General features: G+C 39.9%; 1 pseudogene; it reads left to right on the top strand.

Annotated features, from left to right (window-relative positions):
* Positions 1 to 11,694: 11,694 nt before the first annotated feature.
* On the top strand, positions 11,695 to 12,341 carry LOC125121158 (28S ribosomal protein S17, mitochondrial-like; annotated as a pseudogene).
* Positions 12,342 to 22,344: the final 10,003 nt, after the last annotated feature.

Below are 22,344 nucleotides of genomic sequence, written 5' to 3'. Positions count from 1 at the left end.
CTGTGTTCAAATTCTGACTCTTGACTTTGTCAGTCACATCTGTTTCAAACCCTACAGAAATCTTCAAAATCAGGCCTATTAGCATCCTTTGTACTCACTAGCCTTGGAGCAAGTTAATTCTGCACAGCCTCTTTTCTAATCTCTAAAAGTGAATAATTTCTTTTTAAAATTGCTATAAAGATTAAAGATAATATACTGACAGTGTCATACATAATAAAACAGCTGATAGATTATAAGAGATTGTGGACAACAGACTAGGATATACCAAACTAAGAACTTTAAATGAGAATATTGATTGAGATTAGGAAGGCCCCTTAAACCTTATAAAAATAAACATTTTTCAATTCTCTCCAATTATAAGGCTGATCCTACCATTAGAGCTGAGATCAACCTGGACTCAGAATGGCCCAGAGTGAAAAACATGGAACAAACAAAACTTTAGAACACATAGATAATATAATCATAAATTCCAGGTAAGATTCTGGAAATGGTGGCATATTCTCCTTGGACTATTTCATTTATTAAGGAAAACTCAGGAAACTAGACTTAAAAAGAAAGACCAAGATTTGGATCATCAATGACCTAGATTTAAAGCTGTGGCATTAAATTTTAAAATTAAGTGCATTAGACATCAAGAGCAGGGAGTTCCCATCGTGGCTCAGTGGTAACGAACCTGACTAGTATCCATGAGGATTCGGGTTCGATCCAGGGCCTCACTCAGTGGGTTAAGATCCACCATTGCTATGAGCTGTGGTATAGGCTGGTAGTTCTATCTCTGATTTGACACCTAGCCTGAGAAAATCCATATGCCATGGGTGCGCCCCTAAAAAGCAAAAAAAAAAAAAGTCAAGAATATAGGACCGAAAAAATCAGCCAGAGTAAAGTCAGCTGCTTCAACAATGTCAAAGTCTTAGGGGGAGGAAAAATAATTATCCCTCTAAGTTCTTGGCTGGGTTCCTATACAGAAGACAAATTAATAAGAGAAAAATTTTAAATAAGTTTACATGAGAGATAAGGGAAAAATTATAACTCACAGATGTAGCTTAGAATTCTGGCTTAAGTACATTTCAGCTAAAGACAAGGGAAAGTGTGTGTGGGAGACTAGTTATGCAAAAGTAACCATGAAAAGTATAGTAAGAAGAACAAGGTTTGGGGTTCTCACCATGGTACAATGGATTAAGATACTGACTGCTCAGGTTGCTGCAGAGGCAAGGGTTCACTCCTCAGCCTGGCACAGTGGGTTGAAAATGATCCAGTGTTTAAAAGGATCACATTGCTGCAGCTGTGGCTAAGATTCAATCTCTGGCCTGGGAACATCCATACGCTGTGGGTACATCCATAAAATAAAATTAGATTAAATTAAAAAAAAAAAAAAAAAGAGGAGCAAGGTTTCTTATACAGATTCAAGTCTTTAAATTGCTGGAGTTCCCGTCGTGGTGCAGTGGTTAACGAACCCGACTAGGAACCATGAAGTTGCGGGTTCAGTCCCTGCCCTTGCTCAGTGGGTTAACGACCCAGCGTTGCCATGAGCTGTGGTGTAGGTTGCAGATGCGGCTCGGATCCTGCGTTGCTGTGGCTCTGGCGTAGGCCAGTGGCTACAGCTCCAATTCGACCCCTAGCCTGGGAACCTCCATATGCCGCAGGAGCGGCCCAAAGAAAGAGCAAAAAGACAAAAAATAAATAAATAAATTGCTGCCTTCTCCTTTTCACTATTGAATATGTTAGCTGTGGATTTTTACATGTGGCCTTTATTATGTTGAGGTGGTTTTCCTCTGTGTCCAATTTTTTTGGAGATTTTTAAATCATAAGTGGACATTGAATTTTATCAAAAGCTTTTTCTGCATCTATTGGCATGATCATGTGGTTTTTATACCTCCATTTATTAATGTGATGTATCAAACCGATTGACTTGCAAATAATGAAGAATGCTTACATCCCTGGGATAAATCATGATATATGATCCTTTAATGAATTGTTGGAATCAGTTTGCTAGTATTTTGTTGAGGACTTTGCATTTTATGTTTATCAGTGATGGTGGCCTGTAATTTTCCTTTCTGTGGTATTTTTGTCTGATTTTGCTATCAAGGTGATGGTGGCCTGATAGAATTGAGTTCAAAAGCATTCCTACCTCTGAAACTCTTTGGAATAGTTTAAGAAGTATAGGTGTTAGCTTGTCTGTAAATGTTTGATAGAATTTGCCTATGAAGCTGTCTAGTCCGGCACTTTTGTTGGGAGTTTTTCCTTTTTTTTTGTAGGGCTACACAGGTGGCTTATGGAGGTTCCCAGGCTAGGGGTTGAATTGGAGCTGCAGCTGTCGGCTTACACCATAGCCACAGCCACAGCAACATGGGGATCTGAGCAGGATCTGCAACCTACACCACAGCTCATGGCAATGCTAGATCCCCAACCCACTGAGCAAGGCCAAGGACCTAATCCGCATCCTCATGGATACTAGTCAGGTTCCTTACCACTGAGCCACAACAGGAATTCCTGTTGGGAGTTTTTAAATCACAAATTCAGTTTCATTGTTTGCAATTGCTATGTTCATATCTTCAATTTCTTTCTTGTTCAGTCTTGGGAGATTGTGCCTTTCTAAGAAATTGTCTATTTCTTGTAAGTTGTTGATCCTATTGGCTTATTGTTGCTTATGGTCCTATGTATTTTTGTAATGTCAGGTTTAACTTCTTTTTCATTTCTAATTGTATTGATTTGGGCTCTCTCACTTTTTTTTCTTGTGTCTGGCTAAAGTTTTATTAATTTTGTTTATCTTTTGAAAGAACCAGCTTTTAGTTTTGTTGATCTCGTCTACTGTTTTTCAGTCATTATTTCTACTCCGATCTTTGTAATGTCTTTTCTTCTATTAACTTTGGATTTTGTTTATTCTTCCTTATCTAGTTGCTTAGGTGTAAGGTTAGATTTAGGTGTAAGGTTTGCTTGAGATTTTTTTTATTGATTCTGGAGGTAAGCTTGTATTGCTGTAAACTTTCCTTTTAGAACTGCTTTTGCTTTGTCCCATAGGTTTTCGATAATCGTGGTTTCATTTTCATTTCTCCCTAGGTATTTTTTTTATTTCCTCTGTGATCTTTACAGTGACTCATTAGTTTTTTACTAGCATATTGTTTAGCCTCCACGTGTTTGTGTTTTTCACAATTATTGTAGTTGATTTTTAATATCACAATGTTGTAGTCAGAAAAGGTACTTAATAAAATTTCAATTTTCATAAATTTACTAAGGCTTGCTTTGTGGCCTAGCATGGGACATATCCTTGAGAATAATCCATGTGCACTTTGACAAGAATGTGTATCCTGGTGATTTTGGATGACATGCTCTATAAATATCAGTTAAGTCCATCTGGTGTAATGCATTATTTAAGGTCTTTGTTTCTTTATTGCTTTTCTGTGTAGATGATCTGTCCATTGATGATAAAGTCCCCCACTATTGTTGTGTTACTGCCAATCTCTCCTTTTATGTCTGTTAACATTTGCCTTTATATTGAGGTTTTCTTATGTTGGGTGCATATACATTTATACTTGTTCTATCTTTTTCTTGGACCAATTCATTGATCATGATGTAGTGTACTTCTTTGTCTCTTGTAATAGTCCCTATTTTAAAGTCTATTTTGTCTGTTATGAATACTGCTACTCCAGCTTTATTTTTATTTCCATTTACATGGAATACCTTCTTATATCTCCCCACTTTTAGTCTGTATATATCTCTAGAACTGAAGTGGGTCTCTTGTAGCTGAAAAGCTGAAAGCATGCCTCTAAGATCAGGAACAAGGCAAGGCAGTCCACTCTCATCATTTTTATTCGATATAGATGTGGAAGTCATAGCCACAGCAATTAGAAAGAAAAAGAAATAAAAGGACTCCAAATTGGAAAAGAAGTAAAATTGTCACTGTTTGCAGATGACATGATACTATACAAAGAAAATCCTAAAGATACTACCATAAAACTATTAGAGCTCATCAAGGAATGTGGTAAAGTTTCAGGATATGAAATTAATACACAGAAATCTCTTACATGCCTATGTACTAACAATGAAAGGTCAGAAAGAGAAATTAAGGAAAAATCCCATTTACACTGCATCAAAAAGAATAAAATACTTAGGAATAAACCTAGCTAAGGAGGAAAAAGACTTGTACCCCAAACACTAAAATAGAATGACAAAAGAAATTGAAGACCAGACAAAAAAAAATGGAAATATATACTGTGTTCTTGCATTAGAAAAATCAATATTGTCAAAATGACTCTAGGGAGGCAGATCAAGATGGCAGAGGAGTAAGACATCACACTCACCTTCTCCCACAGACACATCAAAAAAACTCATCTACATGTAAAACGACTCACACAGAGCATCTATTGAATGCTGGCAGAAGAACTTAAACCTCCAAAAAGGGCAAGACACTCTTGACATAACTGGGGAGAACAAAAGAAAAAAAGAGAAAAGGAATCAGGATGGGACTAGCATTCCTGAGAGGGAGCTGTGAAGGAGAAAAGGAATTCACATCCTAGGAAGCCACCTAACCGACATGGAGATCAGCCAAGATGGAGGACCTCAAAGTTGCTGAGAAAAGTGCAGCAGCTGGACTGAGGAGGGCAAAGTAGAATGAGAGCCACACAGATCATCTGCACCACCACCCCAGACACCACAGCCTGAGATGCTTGGGCCAGGGCTGGGCATTGAGACTTAGGCTCCAGAGGTCAGTCCTGGGGAAGAGGACTAGGGTTGGCTGTGTGGGGACAGCCTAAGGGGCTAAGGAGCACTGTGCCATGGGCAGGGGAGTGGTGTGCTGTGGGCTGGGGAGTGGAATGCCACGGCAGAGGGAACATGGGAGAAGGTCCGGGCCTGCAGGAGAAGCAAGGTGCCATTGTTGGGGAGGGTGAGAGGAGGAGGGGCGGACTGCCATAGGAACCTCCTCGTTCACATGTGCACATGCGAGGACTCTCAGAGGGCGGAGTGCCTCTGGTGCAGGCTATGGGTAGCGAGAAGCCACTTGCTCAGGCTACAGTAGACTGGGTGCTTCTTGTACAGGCTACGGGTGGCCAGGTACCTCTTGTGTGGGCTAAAGGCAGTGGGGAGCTAAGTTCAATGGGGTGCCTCTTGTGTGACCTATAGGCAGCTGAGACTGACTGTGGCAGTTGTCTGGGAGGCCAGAGGGAGGCATGGCTTACCATCACTGGGGGCTTGTGAGTGGGCTCCACCTGTGGTCCCAGTCACCTCAGGGTTGGCAAAAACAAAAAACAAAAGAGGGCATTCCAACCAAGCACGTTATTGCTCTTACCCCCCTGGGAACACACTCTCCTTGCAGCTGCCACTGCCAAATGCTCTGAGCAGCACCCAGATGCTTGATCACCTGTCCCTTCCCAAGACCCTACAACTAGGAGCAGCTAGTGCAACACCTCCTACATGGGCTAAGTGGGATGGGGTGCTTCTTGGGTGGTCTGCAGGTGGCTGCAAACCACCACAGTTACCTCTGACTCCAGAGGTGGGCACAGCCCACCACCACTGGAGATGCCTGAACAAAAACCACTGGCAGCCCAAACCACCTCAGAGGGCACCACAGAGGACGATGTGACAGAACACCACCTGTTGTTGCTCTCACTCAGCTGGGAGCAAACCTGCCCTGCTGCTGCCACTGCCAAATGCTTTGGGCAGTGCCCAGATTCTTGGTCACTGCCTCTTCCCAGAAACCTACAATTAAGAGCAGCTGGTGCACCTTCTGTGGGGGCTAAGCAGGATGAGTTGCTTCTTGCACGGTCTACAGGTGGCAGGGGCAAACCACCACAGTTATCTCTGACTCCAGAGTTGGGCATGGCCCACCACCACTAGGGGCCCATGAACAGGCACCACTCGCAGACCCAGTGACCTCAGAGGCACCACAGAGGAGAGCACTGTGACTGAATACCACCTATATTATTGCTCTCACATCCTTGGGAGCACAAACATGCTGCTACTGCCACTGCCAAATGCTCTGGGCAGTGCCAACACACTTGATCTGTGTCACTTCCCAGGATCCTGCAACTAGGAGCAGCCTGTGCAGCACCTCCTGTGTGGGCTAAGTGAGATGGGGTGCTTCTTACGTGGTCTGCAGGTGGTGGGGGCAAACCACGATATTTATGACTCACTCCAGAGGTGGGCATGGCCTGCTACCACTAGGGGCTCCTAAACAGACACCACTTGCGGCTCCAGTCACCTCAGAGGAAGGTACTGCAATTGCACACTACCTGTTATTGCTCTCACACACCTGAGAACTCACACACCTTGCTACTGCCACTGCCAAATGCTTTGGGCACCTTGTAAATCTGCCTAAGGCTCATTACCACTTCCCAGGGCCTTGCAAATAGGAGTACCTGTGCCACCTTCCTGCAGGTCCTTGCTACTGTTAAGAGCTCAGCAACCAGGAACTGACTACTAGCCCTACCCATTGCCTCCTTCTCCCTAGAAACACACTCAGCACCCTGGGGATAACAGCCTGCTCACACCAAAGGAAAAGACAGCAAATATTCAAATTCCCAGGCCTAAAATAAATAGTAACCCCCTCCTCAAATACAAAGGGGTGCTCTTGCATAGAAGGAGCCCTTCAAGACTACAATTTGGCTCCCTAAACTCATAGAAATGGAAAAACATAAGCAAGATGAATAAGCTCAGAAACCACTACTAGTCAAAGGAACAGAATTCACATGAAGCAGCAAACAATGAAATAGAACTCTGCAGTCTGACAGACATATAGTTCAAAAGGGAGAAAATACTCAAGGAATTAAGGCTGAATATCAAGAGCAGATATGAACAGTAATGCAGATTCCTTTACAAAGGAACTGGAAAATAGGAGGAACATAGAAAAATTAGAAAATTTATTTGCAGAGACACAAACTGAGCTAAAGGCACTAAAGAGCAGAATGAATAATGTAGAGGAACGAATTAGTGACTTGGAAGATAGAATAATGGAAATCACCCAATCAGGATAGCACACAGAAAACCAAATGAAAAAAACATGAAAGCAATCTAAGACATCTATGGGATAATATAAAGCAGGACAATCTATACATAATAGGAATACCAGAAGAAGAAAACAAAGAAAAGGGGATTGAAAATATATTTGAAGAAATTATGTCTGAAAAGCTTCCAAATCTAAAGGACACTGCCATCAAGATACAGGAAGGGGTTAACATACTTAAAAAACACGGCAACCACAAATCAAAACCAAACATTACATGCACAAAAACTAAAAAGAAAAGTACTCAAGCATAAAGCAAATGGAAATCATCCAACCGAAAAGAGAAAGGAAGAAAGAAGAAACAGAATCAACTAGAAAACAAGGTTTAAAATGGCAATAAATACACATCTATCCATAATTACCTTAAATGTCAATGGACTGAATGCTCCAATCAAAAGACACAGAGTGGCAGATTGGAAAAAGAAAAGCAAAAACCTACAATCCGCTGTCTACAAGAGACTCACCTCAGGGCAAAGGACACATATAGATTGAAAAAGTGAGGGGATGGGAAAAGATATTTCATGACAATGGACAAGACAGGAAAGCAGGAGTTGCAATACTCATATCAGATAAAATAGACTTTAAAATGAAGGCCATAAAGAAAGACGAAAAAAAGGACACTATTTAATGGTAAAAGGATCCAGTCAAGAAGAGGATATTACAATCGTCAATATATATGCCCCTAATACAGGAGCACCCAGATACCTACAACAAATACTAACAGACATGAAAGGAGAAACTGATGGGAATACAATCATAGTAGGAGACTTTAACACCCCACTCACGTCAATGGACAGATCCTCTAGACAGAAAATCAATAAGGCAACAGGGATCCTAGATGACACAACGGAAAAGTTACACTTAATTGACATTTTCAGGTCATTACATCCCAAAAATTGAGAATATACATTCTTAAGTTCCCATGTAACATTCTTTAGCATTGCTCACATACTGGGGCACAAAGCAAACCTCAACAAATTTCAGAGTATAGAAATTACTTTAAGTATCTTCTCTGACCACATGGCATGAAAGGAGAAATCAACCACAGGAAAAGAAATGAGAAAAAACTAACTACATGGAGACTAAACAACATGCTACTAAAAAACCAATGGGTCAATGAGGAGATCAAGAAGAAAATTTAAAAAAACCTTGAGACAAATAATAAGACACAACCACTCAGTATCTATGGGAGGCTGCAAAAGCAGTGCTCAGAGGGAAATTCATACCAATACAGGCCTTCCTCAAAAAAGAAAAATCTCAAATCGACAACTTAACCTATCACCTAAATGAATTAGAAAAAGAAGAACAAACAAAACCTAAAGTCAGCAGAAGGAAGGAAATCATAAAGATCAAAGAGGAAAACAATAAAACACAGATTCAAAAAACAATAGAAAAAAATCAATAAGACCAAGAGCTGGTTCTCTCAAAAGGTAAACAAAATTGACAAACCTGTGGCCAGACTCACCAAGAAGAGGGGAGGAAAAAACCCAAATAAACAAAATAAATGAAAAAGGAGAAATCACAATGGATACTGCAGAAATACAAAAAAAAATAATAAGAAGAAGAAAATACCATAAACAATTGTATGCCAACAAATCTGACAACCTAGAAGAAATGGTCAACGTTCTAGAGACTTACAGCCTGTCAAAACTGAATCAAGAAGAGACCAACTGAACAGACCAATCGCTAGAAATGAAACTGAATATGTAATAAAAACGCTCCCTACAAATAAAACTCCAGGGTCAGATAAAGATGGTTTCACAGGCAAATTCTATCAAACATACAAAGAGGAACTTATACCCATCCTTCTTAAACTTTTTCAAAAGATTGAAGAAGGAACCGCCCCAAAGACATTCTATGATGTCACCATCACCCTAATACCAAAACCAGACAAAGATACCAACAAAAAAGAAAACTATAGGCCAATATATCTGGTGAATATAGATGCAGAGGTAACAAAGTCCAACATCCACTCATGATAAAAACTCTTACCAGAGTGTGTATAGAGGGAACATACCTTAACATAATAAAAGCCATTTATGACAAACCCACAGCAAATACTATACTCAATAGAGAAAAGCTGAAAGCCTTCCAACTAAAATCTAGAACACGACAAGGATGCCTACTCTCACTACTGTTATTCAACATAGTATTGGAAGTCCTAGCCACAGCAATCCGACAAATAAAAGAAATAAAAGATATCCAAACTAGAAGAGAAGAGGTAAAACTGTCACTGTATACAGATGACATGATACTATATATAGAAAACCCTAAGGGCTCAACCCAAAAACTCCTTTTAGTGATCTACAAGTTCATTAGAGTAGCAGGATATAAGATTAACATTCAGAAATCAGTCACATTTCTGTATACTAACAATGAAATATTAGAAAAGGAATACAAAAATATAATACCTTTTAAAATTGCACCACAAAAAATCAAATGCCTGGGAACACACCTGACCAAGGAGGTGAAAAACTCATATGCTGAGAACTATAAAACATTAATCAAGGAAATTAAAGAGGATTCAAAGAAATCAAATACCTGGGAACACACCTGACCAAGGAGGTGAAAAACTCATATGCTGAGAACTATAAAACATTAATCAAGGAAATTAAAGAGGATTCAAAGAAATGGAAAAATTAATATTGTAAAAATGGCCATACTACTCAAAGCAATCTATAGATTCAGGGCAATCCCTATCAAATTACTCTATGACATTCTTCACAGAACTAGAACAAATAATCCAAAAATTTATATGGAACCACAAAAGACCCAGAATTGCCAAAGCAACCCTGAGGAACATAAACCAAGCAGGAGGTATAACTCTCCCAGACTTCAGGGAATATCACAAAGCCACAGTCATCTAGACAGTGTGGTACTGGTACCAAAACAGACAGACAGACCAATGGAACAGAACAGAGAACTCAGAAATAAACCCAGACACCTATGGTCAATTAATCTTCAACAAAGGAGGCAGGAATATAAAATGGGAAAAAAGACAGTCTTTTTGGCAAGGGCTGCTGGGAAAACTGGACAGCTGCATGTAAATCAATGAAACTGGAACACACCCTCACACCATGCACAAAAATAAACTCAAAATGGCTGAAAGACCTACATGTAAGACAAGACACCATCAAACTCCTGGAAGAGAACATAAGCAAAACATTCTCTGACATCAACCTTACAAATATTTTCTCAGGTCAGTCGCCCAAAGCAACAGAAATCAAAGCAAAAATAAACAATGGGACCTAATCAAACTGGCAAGCTTTTGCACAGCAGGGGAAATCATGAAAAAAACAAAAAGACAATGTACAGAATGAGAGAAAATAATTTCAAATTATGCAACGGACAAGAGCTTAATCTCTAAAATATACAAACAACTTATACAACTCAACAGCAAAAAAAGCCAATAACCCAATAGAAAAATGGGCAAAAGACCTGAACAGACATTTCTCCAAAGAAGATATACAGATGGCCAACAAGCACATGAAAAAATGCTCAACATCCCTGATTTTTAGAGAAATGCAAATCAAAACTACCATGAGGTACCACCTCACACCAGCCAGAATGGCTATCATTAATAAGTCCACAAATAACAAATGCTGGAGAGGGTGTGGGAAAAAAGGAACGCTCTTGCACTGTTGGTGGGAATGTAAATTGGTCCAACCACTATGGAGAACAGTATGGAGGTACCTTAGAAAACTATACATAGGACTACCATATGACCCAGCAGTCCCACTCTTGGGCATATATCTGGACAAAACTTTAAAAAGACACATGCACCTGTATGTTCATTGCAGCACTATTTACAATAACAAAAATTTTTTTAAGATTTTTATTTTTTTCCATTGTAACTGGTTTACCATGTTCTGTCAATTTACTACTGTACAGCAAGGGGACCCAGTCACATATACATATATACATTCTTTTTTCTCACATTATTATGCTCCATCATAAGTGACTAGATATAGTTCTGTGTTATACAGCAGGATCTCATTGCTCATCCATTCCAAATGCAATAGTTTGCATCTATTAACCCCAAATTCCTAGTCCATCCCACTCCCTCCCCCTCCCCCTTGACAACCACAAGTCTGTTCTCCATGCAAAATTTGTTTTAATTTGTGTAGAAACACAAAAGAGTCCAAATAGCCAAAACAATCCTGAGAAACAGAAGCACAGATGGAGGAATCAGGCTCCCTGGCTTCAGACTATTATACAAAGCTACAGTCACCAAAACAGGATGGTATTAGCACAGAAACAGGTATAGCTCATTGAGATAGAATAGAAAGCCCAGAGATAAAACTGTGCACCTATGGTCAATTAAATCTATGACAAAAGAGGCAAGAATATTCAATGAAGGAAAGACAGTATCTTCAATAAGTTGTGCTAGGAGAATGGGACAGCTAATGCAAAAGAATGAAATTAGAACACTCCCTAGCATCACAGAAGAAAACAAAATGGATTAACACGTAAATGTACAACTGGATACTATAAAACACCTAGAGCAAAACCTAGGGAGAACCCTCTTTGACATAAATTTCAGCAATATTTTTTTGGATCCATCTCATAGAGTAATAGAAGTAAAAATGAAAATAAACAAATAAGACCTAATAAAAAGCTTTTGGTTAACAGCAAAGGAAACTGTAAGACAAAAGGTCAACCTACAGAATGGGAGACAATATCTGCAATGATGTAACTGACAAGGACTTAATCTCCAAAATATATAAAAGCTTATACAGGCAAGCTGTGGAATTGGAGGTCACCACCAGCCACACGCTGCTGCAGAAGCCAGGGGTATTTGGGCCCCAAGGCACTGCTGCGTGGGAACACTCCAGGTGACCCAAGCCACAGGATGTTAATAGCATGTTCATTTGTCCATGCCAGATGGGTCATGGGGAAGGTGATTGGGACACCAATGCAAAAAACTGCTAAAATGAGAGTGACCAGACTGGTTCTGGATCCCTATTTGTTAAAGTATTTTAATAAGCGAAAAACCTACTTTGCCCATAATGCTCTTCAGCAGTGCACTGTTGGGGATATCGTGCTTCTCAAAGCTTTACCTGTCCCTTGAACCAAGCACGTGAAGCATGAACTGGCCGAGATAATTTTCAAAGTTGGACAAGTTGTAGATCCAGTGACCAGCAAGCCCTCTGCAGGAACCACCTACCTGGAGAGCCCAGTCAGTCTGGAAAGCACCTGCCTGACCAAAAGCCTGGAAGAACTCCAGCTCTCTTCAGCACAGCAAAGGAGGATTGAAGACGGAGCCAAAGGTAAGGATTTATAAGTTTGCTTTATGGAAAATTTTTCTAAGTTTCTTCACAAATCATCCAATTTATCTTCTGGTATTTGTGAAACAGTGAAAGTAAATGAAATTAAAACTTTGTTATAATTTTGAAAAAATAATAATAAAAGCTTATACAGTTCAATATCAAAAACAAAAACAGAAAAATAACTCAATCAAAAATTGGGCAGAAAATATAGAAAGACATTTGTCCAAAGAAGACATACAGATGGCCAAAAGGCACATGAAAAGCTCAATGTTGCTAATTATTAGAGAAATGAAAATCAAAACCACAATGGAGTATCACCTCACACCACTTAGAACACCAAATGTCTACAAATAGGCGTTCGCTGGTGGCTCAGTTGGTTAAGGATCCAACAAAACAAAGTCTACAAATAATAAATGATGGAGAGAATATAAAGAGAAAGGAACCCTTCTACACTGTTTTGGGGAATGTAAATTGGTATAGCCATTAATGTAGAACAGTATGGAGGTTCCTTAAGAAATGAAAATTGGAGCTACCATATGATCCTGCAATTCCACTGGTGGTCATATAGCCAGAGAAAAACATAATTCAAAAAGATACATGCACCCAGTGTTCATAGCAGCACTAGTCACAATAGCCAAGACATGGAAGCAACCTAAATGTCCACTGACAGAGGAATAGATAAAGAAGACATGGTACACATATACAATGGAATATTACTCAGCCATAAAAAGCATGAAATAATAGTATTTGCTGCAACATGGACAGATCTATAAATTATCATACTAGGTTTAGTAAATCAGACAGAGAAAGACAAATACTTTATGATAACAGTTATATGTGGAATCTAAAAAAAAAAAACATGCAAATGATCTTATTTACAAAACAGAAATAGGAGTTCTCGTCATGGCTCAGTGGTTAACGAATCCAACTAGGAACCATGAGGTTGCAGGTTCAATCCCTGGCCTTGCTCAGTGGGTTAAGGATCCAGCATTGCCACGTGCTGTGGTGTAGGTTACAGACGCGGCTTGGATCCTGAGTTGCTATGGCTCTGGTGTAGGCCAGCTGCTACAGCTCTGATTAGACCCTTAGCCTGGGAACCTCCATATGCCACAGGAGCAGTCCTAGAAATGGCAAAAAGACAAAAAAAAAAAAAAAGAAAGAAAAAAAACAGAAATAGACTAACAGATATGGAAAACAAACTTATGGTTACAAAAGGGGAAGTGTCAGGAGGGACAAATTAGGAGTTTGGGATCAACAAATATACACTACTATATATAAAATAGATAACACTTAATAGAAGAGAATGTAAAACACACACACACACACACACACCTGAATGATGTTGCTGTACACCTGAAACTAATATAACATTGTAAATCAATTATATTTCAATAAAAAGTTATTTTAAAAAAAGAACCAGAAATTAGATGTGCTCTGCTCACAGCATCAAACCTCCACCTCCCCCCAGGCAGAATGGACGACCTTCACTGTCACCTGCTCCAGTGGTTCTCCCTCTCTGAGCTGTGGAGCTGCTGGATGTTGAGCCATCTTGTTGGGGTGGGTCCCAGTAATTAGTTTCTGTTCAAAGTAATGGAATTTGTGAAGGATTTAATTTTTTCTTTTTTAAAATTCAGTGAATTTTATTATATTTATAGTTGTACAACCATCATCACAACCTAATTTTTTTTTTTTGGTCTTTTTTGCTATTTCTTGGGCTGCTCCCACGGCATATGGAGGTTCCCAGGCTAGGGGTCAAATCGGAGCTGCAGCCTCTGGCCTACGCCAGAGCCAAAGCAACGCGGGATCCGAGCCGCATCTGCAACCTACACCACAGCTCACGGCAACGCCGGATTGTCAACCCACTGAGCAAGGGCAGGGACCAAACCCGCAACCTCATAGTTCCTAGTCGGATTCAGTAACGACTGCGCCACGACAGGAACCCCCACAACCTAATTTTAGAATATTTCCATCCCAAGCCCCCAGCCTGAACCCTACCCCCAACCCCAACCTGTCTCATGTGGTAATCATGTTTTTCAAAGTCTGTGAATCAGTTTCTGTTCTGCAAATAAATTCACTGTACCCCTTTTTAAGATTCCACATATGTGATAGCATATGATGTTTGTGCCCCACTAAATGACTAAATTCACTTACCATGATAATTTCTAGGTCTACCTGTGTTGCTGCAAATGCTATTCTTTCATTCTTTTTTATGGCCGAGTAATATTCAGTTGTGTATATATATACCACATCTTCTTTATCCATTCCTCTGTTGATGGACATTTAGGTTGCTTCCATGTCTTGGCTATTGTAATACAGTGCTGCAGTGAACATTGGGATACATGTATCTTTTCGAATCATGGTTTTCTCTGGATAGATGCATGGGAGTGGAATTGGTTTTGGTATCAGGGTGATGGTGGTCTCTCAGAACGAGTTTGGGAATGCTCCTTCCTCTGCAATGTTTTGGAATAGTTTCAGAAGGTTAGGTGTTAACTCTTCTCTAAATTTGTGATACAATTCACCTGTGAAGCCATCTGGTCCTGGATTATTGTTGTTGGAAGTTTTTTTAATCACAGTTTCAATTACAATACTTGTGATTGGTCAATTCATCTTTTCTATTTTGTCTTGGTTTAGTCTTAGAAGATTGTACAAGAGTATTTGTCCATTTCTTCTAGGTTGCCTGTTTTACTGGCATATAGTTGCTTGTAGTAGTCTCCTACATATTTATATTTATATAAATAAATATATTTATATTTGTGATGAGCAGGGCCAGGAATCAAACTCACGTTCTTATAGATACCAGTCAGGTTTGTTACTGCTGAGCCACAATGGCAACTCCCCCAAATTTTTCTTCATTGATTAGATTCTCTTGTTAGTAGTCATTCTCTTTCCCATAAAGGACGATTTCCTTATGTGTAAATTTTCATTATAAAAAGTAGCTTTGTTTTCAGAGCTCCTCCTGTGTCTGCTATTTCTCAAAATGATACCTATGTCAAAGAGGCATATTTTGGGGTGGCGTATTTTACTAGCCTTAAGTCAATTATAGTGAAAGGTGACAGTATTTAAAGCATTCTTGGGAGTTTCCGTCGTGGCACAGCAGAAATGAATCCAACTAGGAACCATGAGGTTGCAGGTTTGGTCCCTGGCCTTGCTCACTGGGTTAAGGATCCGGTGTTGCTGTGAGCTGTGGTGTAGGTTGCAAACATGGCTCGGATCTAGCATTGCTGTGGCTCTGGCATAGGCTGGGAGCAACAGCTCCCATTAGACCTCTAGTCTGGGAACCCCCATATGCCGCAGGTGTGGCTCTAAAAAGACCAAAAAAAAAAAAAAAGCTTCATTCTTTTGAGGTCTTTTCTTTGGGCTACCAGCTTTACTAAATAAGTCACTATAAAGGATGGTGGTACTTTTCATATAGTAGCCTCTGAATCCTTTCATTCCACTAAATAACCTAGTCCTTAAAACAGAACTAACTTGCTACTAATACTAATAATTATTTTATCAACAGTACTCCCTATTTGAGAAAATCTTTGCAAGTGAATCAACTGACAAGGGATTAATCTCCAAAATTTATAAACACCTTCTACAGCTCCATACCAAAAAAGCAAACAACCCCATCAAAAAATGGGCAGAAGATCTAAACAGACAGTTCTCCAAAGAGGACATACAGATGGCCAAAAAACATATGAAAAGATGTTCAACATCACTCATTATTAGAGAAATGCAAATCAAAACCACTATGAGTTACGACCTTACACCAGCCAGAATGGCCATCATCAAAAAGTCTACAAACAATAAGTGATGGAGAGGGTGTGGAGAAAAAGGAACCCTAGTACACTGTTGGTGGGATTGTAAATTGGTGCAACCACTGTGGAAAACAGGATGGAGATTCCTCAGAAAACTAAACATAGAACTACCATTTGACCCAGCAATCCCACTCCTGGACATCTATCCAGAGAAAACCATGACTTGCAAAGGCACGTGTACTGCACTATTTACAATAGCCAAGACATGGAAACAACCTAAATGTCCATCAACAGAGGAGTGGATCAAGAAGATGTGGTACATATACACAATGGAATATTACTCAGCCATTAAAAGGAAAAAAATTACCAGCATTTTTAGTAACATGGATGGACCTAGAAATTATCATGCTAAGTGAAGTCAGCCATACAATGAGACACCAACATCAAATGCCTTCACTGACATGTGGAATCTGAAAAAAGGACAGACTGAACTTTGCAGAACAGATGTTGACTAACAGACATTGAAAAACTTATGGTCTCCAAAGGAGACAGTTTGGGGGGTGGGAGGATGTGCTTGGGTTGTGGGATGGAAATCCTGTGAAACTGGATTGTTACGATCATTATACAACTATAGATGTGATAAATTCATTTGAGTAATAAAAAATGTAAACAAAACAAAACAAAACAGTACTCCCTATTTACCTTCATTTACCTACAAAGGATCTATCCGTTTACTCTGCCCCTGTAATATTTTTGATGTCACAATTTGTCTTTTTATGCTGTAGTTTCATTATCACAGTAGTACTGATAGTTATTTTTTTTAATTTGTCTTTTTAGGGCTGCACCCACAGCATATGGAGGTTCCCAGGCTAGGGGTCGAATCAGAGCTGTAGCCACCAGCCTCCATTACACCACAGCTCACAGCAATGCCAAGGATCAAACCCAAGTCCTCATGGATACTAGTCAGGTTCGTTGACTTGAGGTTGTGAGGATATGGGTTTGATCCTGGGCCTCTCTCAGTAGGTTAAGGATCTGGCAGTGCTGCAGGCTGTGGTGTAGGTCACAGATGCAGCTCGGATCCAGTGCTGCTGTGGCTATGGTGTGGGCTGGCAGCTGCAGCTCCAGTTTGAGCCATAGCCCAGGAACTTCCATATGCCACAGTTGCAACTGTAAAAAGAAAAATAAAAGCGTTAGAGTATTCTGATTCTGGCTATCTCCTTACTCAGAATTTTATGTACATTTATCTTTCCTTTCAGCTTGAACAGCTATTTCAACATCTGTAAGTAAGGCAGTTCTTGTGGTGGTAAACTCCCTCAGCTTTTGTGTGCCTGGGAAAGCCTTCACTACACCTTCATATCTGAAGGATAACTCTGCTTGATTGAGTATTCTTGGCTGGCAGTTTACCTTTCAATATTTCAAATATGTTATTCTACTCTCTCCTGGCCTGTAAAGTTTCTGCTGAGAAGTCTGCTGATAACCTAATGGGGATATCTTTTTAGGTTAGTGTATTTTATTCCCCTGGCTGCCTTTAAAACTCTTTCTTTATAGTTGACTTTTGAGTCTTAATGTGATGTGTCTTGGAGGGGCTTTTGCATGGAAATAATGTCATATTAGCTTCACAGACTTGTATATCCACTTCCTTCCCAAGTTTTCAGAACTTCTCAGCTATTACTTCTGTAAATATGATCTCTTATCACTTTTCTTTCTGGAAAACTCATTATTGTTATGTTGGCTTTTCTAATGGAATCAAATTGTTCTTGTATGGTTTCTAAACTTAAAAAAAAAAATCTTAATTCTCAATTCTCCTCTCCCACCTGAATCACTTATTTCTATTCTTGAGCTCACTAATTCTTTCTTCCATTTGATCTGCTCTATCTTTAGTACATTCTAATGCATCCTTCATCTCATTTGTTGAGTTCTTCAGCACCATAATTTCAGTTTGGTTCTCTTTTAAATTTAGTATCATTGATAAAATACTCTTTCTGTTCATTAACTTACTCTGGAGATCATTGTATTGCCTTTCTGAGTTTTCTCGGGGCTTGGTGAATTCCTTTACAATAGGAATTTTAAATTCTTTATCAATTAGATCACAGTATTCCATTGTTTTTGCAATTGGTTGCTGGAAAATTGTCACTTTCCTTTTGTTTTAATGTATTCACATGATTTTTCATAATGTTTGATGGGAAATGCCTCGGTGCTGCATTTGAAGTAGTGAGACTTTCTTATTAAAGTAAGGCTTTATTTACTTTGATTCCAACCATTCAGCAGATAGTTTTCTTTTTGTTTTCCAGAAAGTACTACACCATAACATTAACATATAATGTATTAAACTCTTACAGGATCAGAGTGACTACTAAGGTTGGGAATATGCACATCAAAAACAATTAAATAGAGAATCAGATTAAAATGGATTAAGAGCCTATAGAGCTCACCTACCCCCAAACACATCAAAAATACATCTATATATGGAACAACTCTCACAAAACACTTTGAAACTGACAGAAGAATTCCTATAGAACCTAAGCTAAAAGAATGACTTCCATGTAACTGGGTAGGAGAGAAGAAAAGTCATAAAGTCAGGATCTCTGCCCCCAAGAGAGAGCTGAAAAGAAGAGTTATGCATGGGCCGGCCCTTGCCCTGGGGAATTAGTTTGAGCCACAGTCTGGGCATCCCAGTCTCATTGGCTGCTGCCAGAATTTCTGGGATAGAGAGAAGGGCTGGAGAGGCCTAGACTCTCCTTGTGAGCGTGAGCGGGTGCTGCCTTACTAACAGTGATGAGAAAGTTCTGCACTGGTGGCTGCTGCATTGCCGGACTTCCCAGCCCAAGTAGGGTCAACACCCTGGCCTTGCTCACTCTATACCACACCACAGCCTGGTGTTGGATATCAGGCAGACAGGGCCTGGAAGAAGACTCAATCTAGATGTGTAGTTTAGGAGCCTGGGTGTGGTGTGGGTGGAGTGGTGGTGGCCACTGTTGGCAGTTAGTTGGGTGGTGCCTCAGGTCTAGCAAGTGCTCCAGCCCCACCCATTGCACAACACAGCTTGGTGCTGGATCTGGGTCTTGGGAAAAGTCTTCACACAGAGGCATGCCAAATCTCTGGCGACAGTACTGCCCCCTCAATTCCTACAGCTACAATGCCCCAAACCCCAATCCCAGCATAGTGAACACTCCCGCCCCTCCTACTTCACTCCACAACTTTGCACTAGATCTGAGATGACCACAGCAGGGGAAGGAATGCAACCTTGGGCCGTGTGTGAGTGGAGTCATAGATGCCTGTACAGGCAGCATATTAGAACTCAGTACATTGGGCCTCACTTCAGCACTCTCCCCACTGGGGCAAAGCACACACTCATTGAATGGAGCTTAACTGAACCCGATGCTTAGGTGCCAACCAACGACCGAGAAGCTGCCTCACAGCCTGCACAATATTTAGATCTTGTAACACCAACCACACCCCCTAATCAGTGGGTGTGGCCAGCACACTCTGAGGAAATATATGACTGGTGTTCATATCAAAACCAGCCCTTGGAACAAAGACACTGGACACACACGGTGTACACAGGGACACTCTCACATAAAAACATCCCTTCAGGAGTTCCCATTGTGGCTCAGCAGTAACAAACCCAACTAGTATCCATGAGGATGTGGGTTCAATCCTGGCCCCGCTCAGTGGGTTAAGTATCCAGCATTGCCATGAGCTGCAGTGTAGGTCACAGACATGGCTTGGATCTGGCATTGCTGTGGCTGTGGTGTAGGCCAGCAGGTTCAACTCTGATTCAGCCCTTTGCCTGAGAACCTCCAAATGCCACAGATGCAGCTCTAAAAAGAAAACAGAAAAAGAAAATCCCTTCAAGGAGTTCCTTGTTGGCCTGGTGGTTAAATATCCAGCATTGTCACAACTGTGGCTTGGGTCATTGCTAAGTACAGGTTCAATTCCTGACCTGGGAACTTTCACATGCCATGGGCATGCCAGAAAACACACACACACAAACACACACACACACACACACACACACAAAACTCCCTGCAAACAATGTCCAGGATCAGATGGCTTTACTGGAAAATTCTGCCAAAGATATAAAGAACTTACACCTGTCCTTCTCAAACTATTCCAAAAAACTGAAGAGGAGGAAACATTGCCAAATTCATTCTACAAGGCTGCCATTACCCTGATACCAAAACCAGACAGATGCCACAAAAAAAGAAAATTACAACCCAGTATTTCTGATGAAATAGATGCAAAAATCATCAATGAAACCAAATCCAACAATACATAAAAAAGGATCATATGGTCAAGTTGAATTCATTCTAGAATCACAAGGATGGTTCAACATATGCAAATAAATCAATAAAGCACACCACATTAACAAACACAAAGAGGAAAACCACATGATCATCTCAAGAGATGCAGAAAAAGCATTTGACAAAATTCAACCTCCATTTATGATAAAAACTCCTACCAAAATGTGTATATCTTAACATAATAAAGGCCACTTATCACAAACCCACAGCCAACATACTATTCCTTGGAGAAAAGAAATTTAGAGTAACTTCATTGAGGCTTATTAGAAGCTAAAACTGAAAATAACCCCAATGTCCATTACCAAGTGAATGCATAAACACGTGTTTCATCCGTAAAATGAAATACTGCCCATCACTATAAAGGAATGAACAATTCATAATACAACATAAATGAATCTCTATGCTGAATAAAGGAAGCCAGATAAAATTGGGTCCGTATTTATGATCTCATTATATAAAATTCTAGAAAATGAAAAAAATATATATATGCATATACATAGATATATACACATACATAAATGTATCAAGTGTTTATGTACGATTTATTGCGTCATTATTCATCAAGAAAGGATGGAGTCACACTTGTCCCATCATAAATGACTAGAAAACTGGACAAAATATATAAAGGAACTTTCAAACACTGGACAATAGACAGTGCAGGACTGTTATCATCCCTTAGAGAAGAGAACCAAGTGAAGTGAACTCCATCTTTTTACCTGGATGCATTTTCCTAACAGTGATGTGGGAAGGAAGAACTCAATCAGACCCCAATATGATGACTATGAAAAGATAGAGACTGGAGTTCAGGGAGACTGAGCAGTTGGAAGTTGTAGGACAGAGCTCTGGAGAAAAGGGAGCTCTGCAGAAAAAAGTTCCATATAAATCTCCTTCAGTCTTAGTTTTGTATTAGGCCAAACATGAATAAGATGAAACTCATGAGGTTGAGAAACATATAAATACATATATATAGTTGGTTTAAAAGCATATACAAATATTCATCAGTTTTAAACCAAACAATTCCCAGAGGTATGCAGCTCAAGAAGTTCAAGTTTCAACCAGCCAAAGTAGAGCATTCTGGATGATCAACTAGCGTATACATTGTTAACCACAATGAAGCCACCCCGCAGTATTATGATTGAGCGAACCCCTGAAAGAACAAAGCCTGTAAACAAAACTCACATTTATCAAACTGATCAACAAATAACAATAACAAAAAAATAAAATATAATAAAAATAATAAAAAATAACAAGTGCCGTATACTGCCTGAAGACAACAAAATCCAGACATTCAGCAATATAGCATTTATTATTTCTAGCATCCAAACAAAAATTATTAGACTTTCCAGAAACCAAGAAAATGTGATTCCCTAACCAGGAAAAAATCTTACATAAAAGAGATTTTAAGAGATATTAAATTAGTAAACAGGGGAATTCCCATCGTGGCGCAGTGGTTAACGAATCCGACTAGGAACCATGAGGTTTCCGGTTCAGTCCCTGCCCTTGCTCAGTGGGTTAAGGATCCGGCGTTGCAGTGAGCTGTGGTGTAGGTTGCAGATGTGGCTCAGATCCCGCGTTGCTGTGGCTCTGGAGTAGGCGGTGGCTACAGCTCCGATTCGACCCCTAGCCTGAGAACCTCCATATGCTGCAGGAGTGGCCCAAGAAATAGCAAAAAGACAAAAAAAAAATTAATTAATTAAAAAAAAAATTAGTAAACAGGGAACTTAGGTACGATCTTCATGTACTTAAAAGCAAATATGAACATAATAAAGAAATCAAATATTTTTAAAAATCCAAATAAAACTTCTAAAGATAAAAAAATATGAAATAAAATTTTCACAGAGTAAGATTAAGAGTGAATCAGAGGAGTTCCCATCGTGGCTCTGCAGAAATGAATCTGACCAGCATCCATGAGGATGCAGGTTTGATCCCTGGCCTCACTCAGTGGGCTAAGGATCTGGCATTGCCGTGAGCTGTGGTATAGGTCAAGATGCGGCTTGGATGTAGCGTTGCTGTGGCTTAGGCTGGTAGCTGTA

Source organism: Phacochoerus africanus, chromosome 2 (assembly GCF_016906955.1).
Source record: "Phacochoerus africanus isolate WHEZ1 chromosome 2, ROS_Pafr_v1, whole genome shotgun sequence".
Lineage (NCBI taxonomy): Eukaryota > Metazoa > Chordata > Mammalia > Artiodactyla > Suidae > Phacochoerus > Phacochoerus africanus.
The sequence above is the reverse complement of the archived record's forward strand: the minus strand, read 5'-3'. Positions and strand labels throughout refer to the sequence as shown.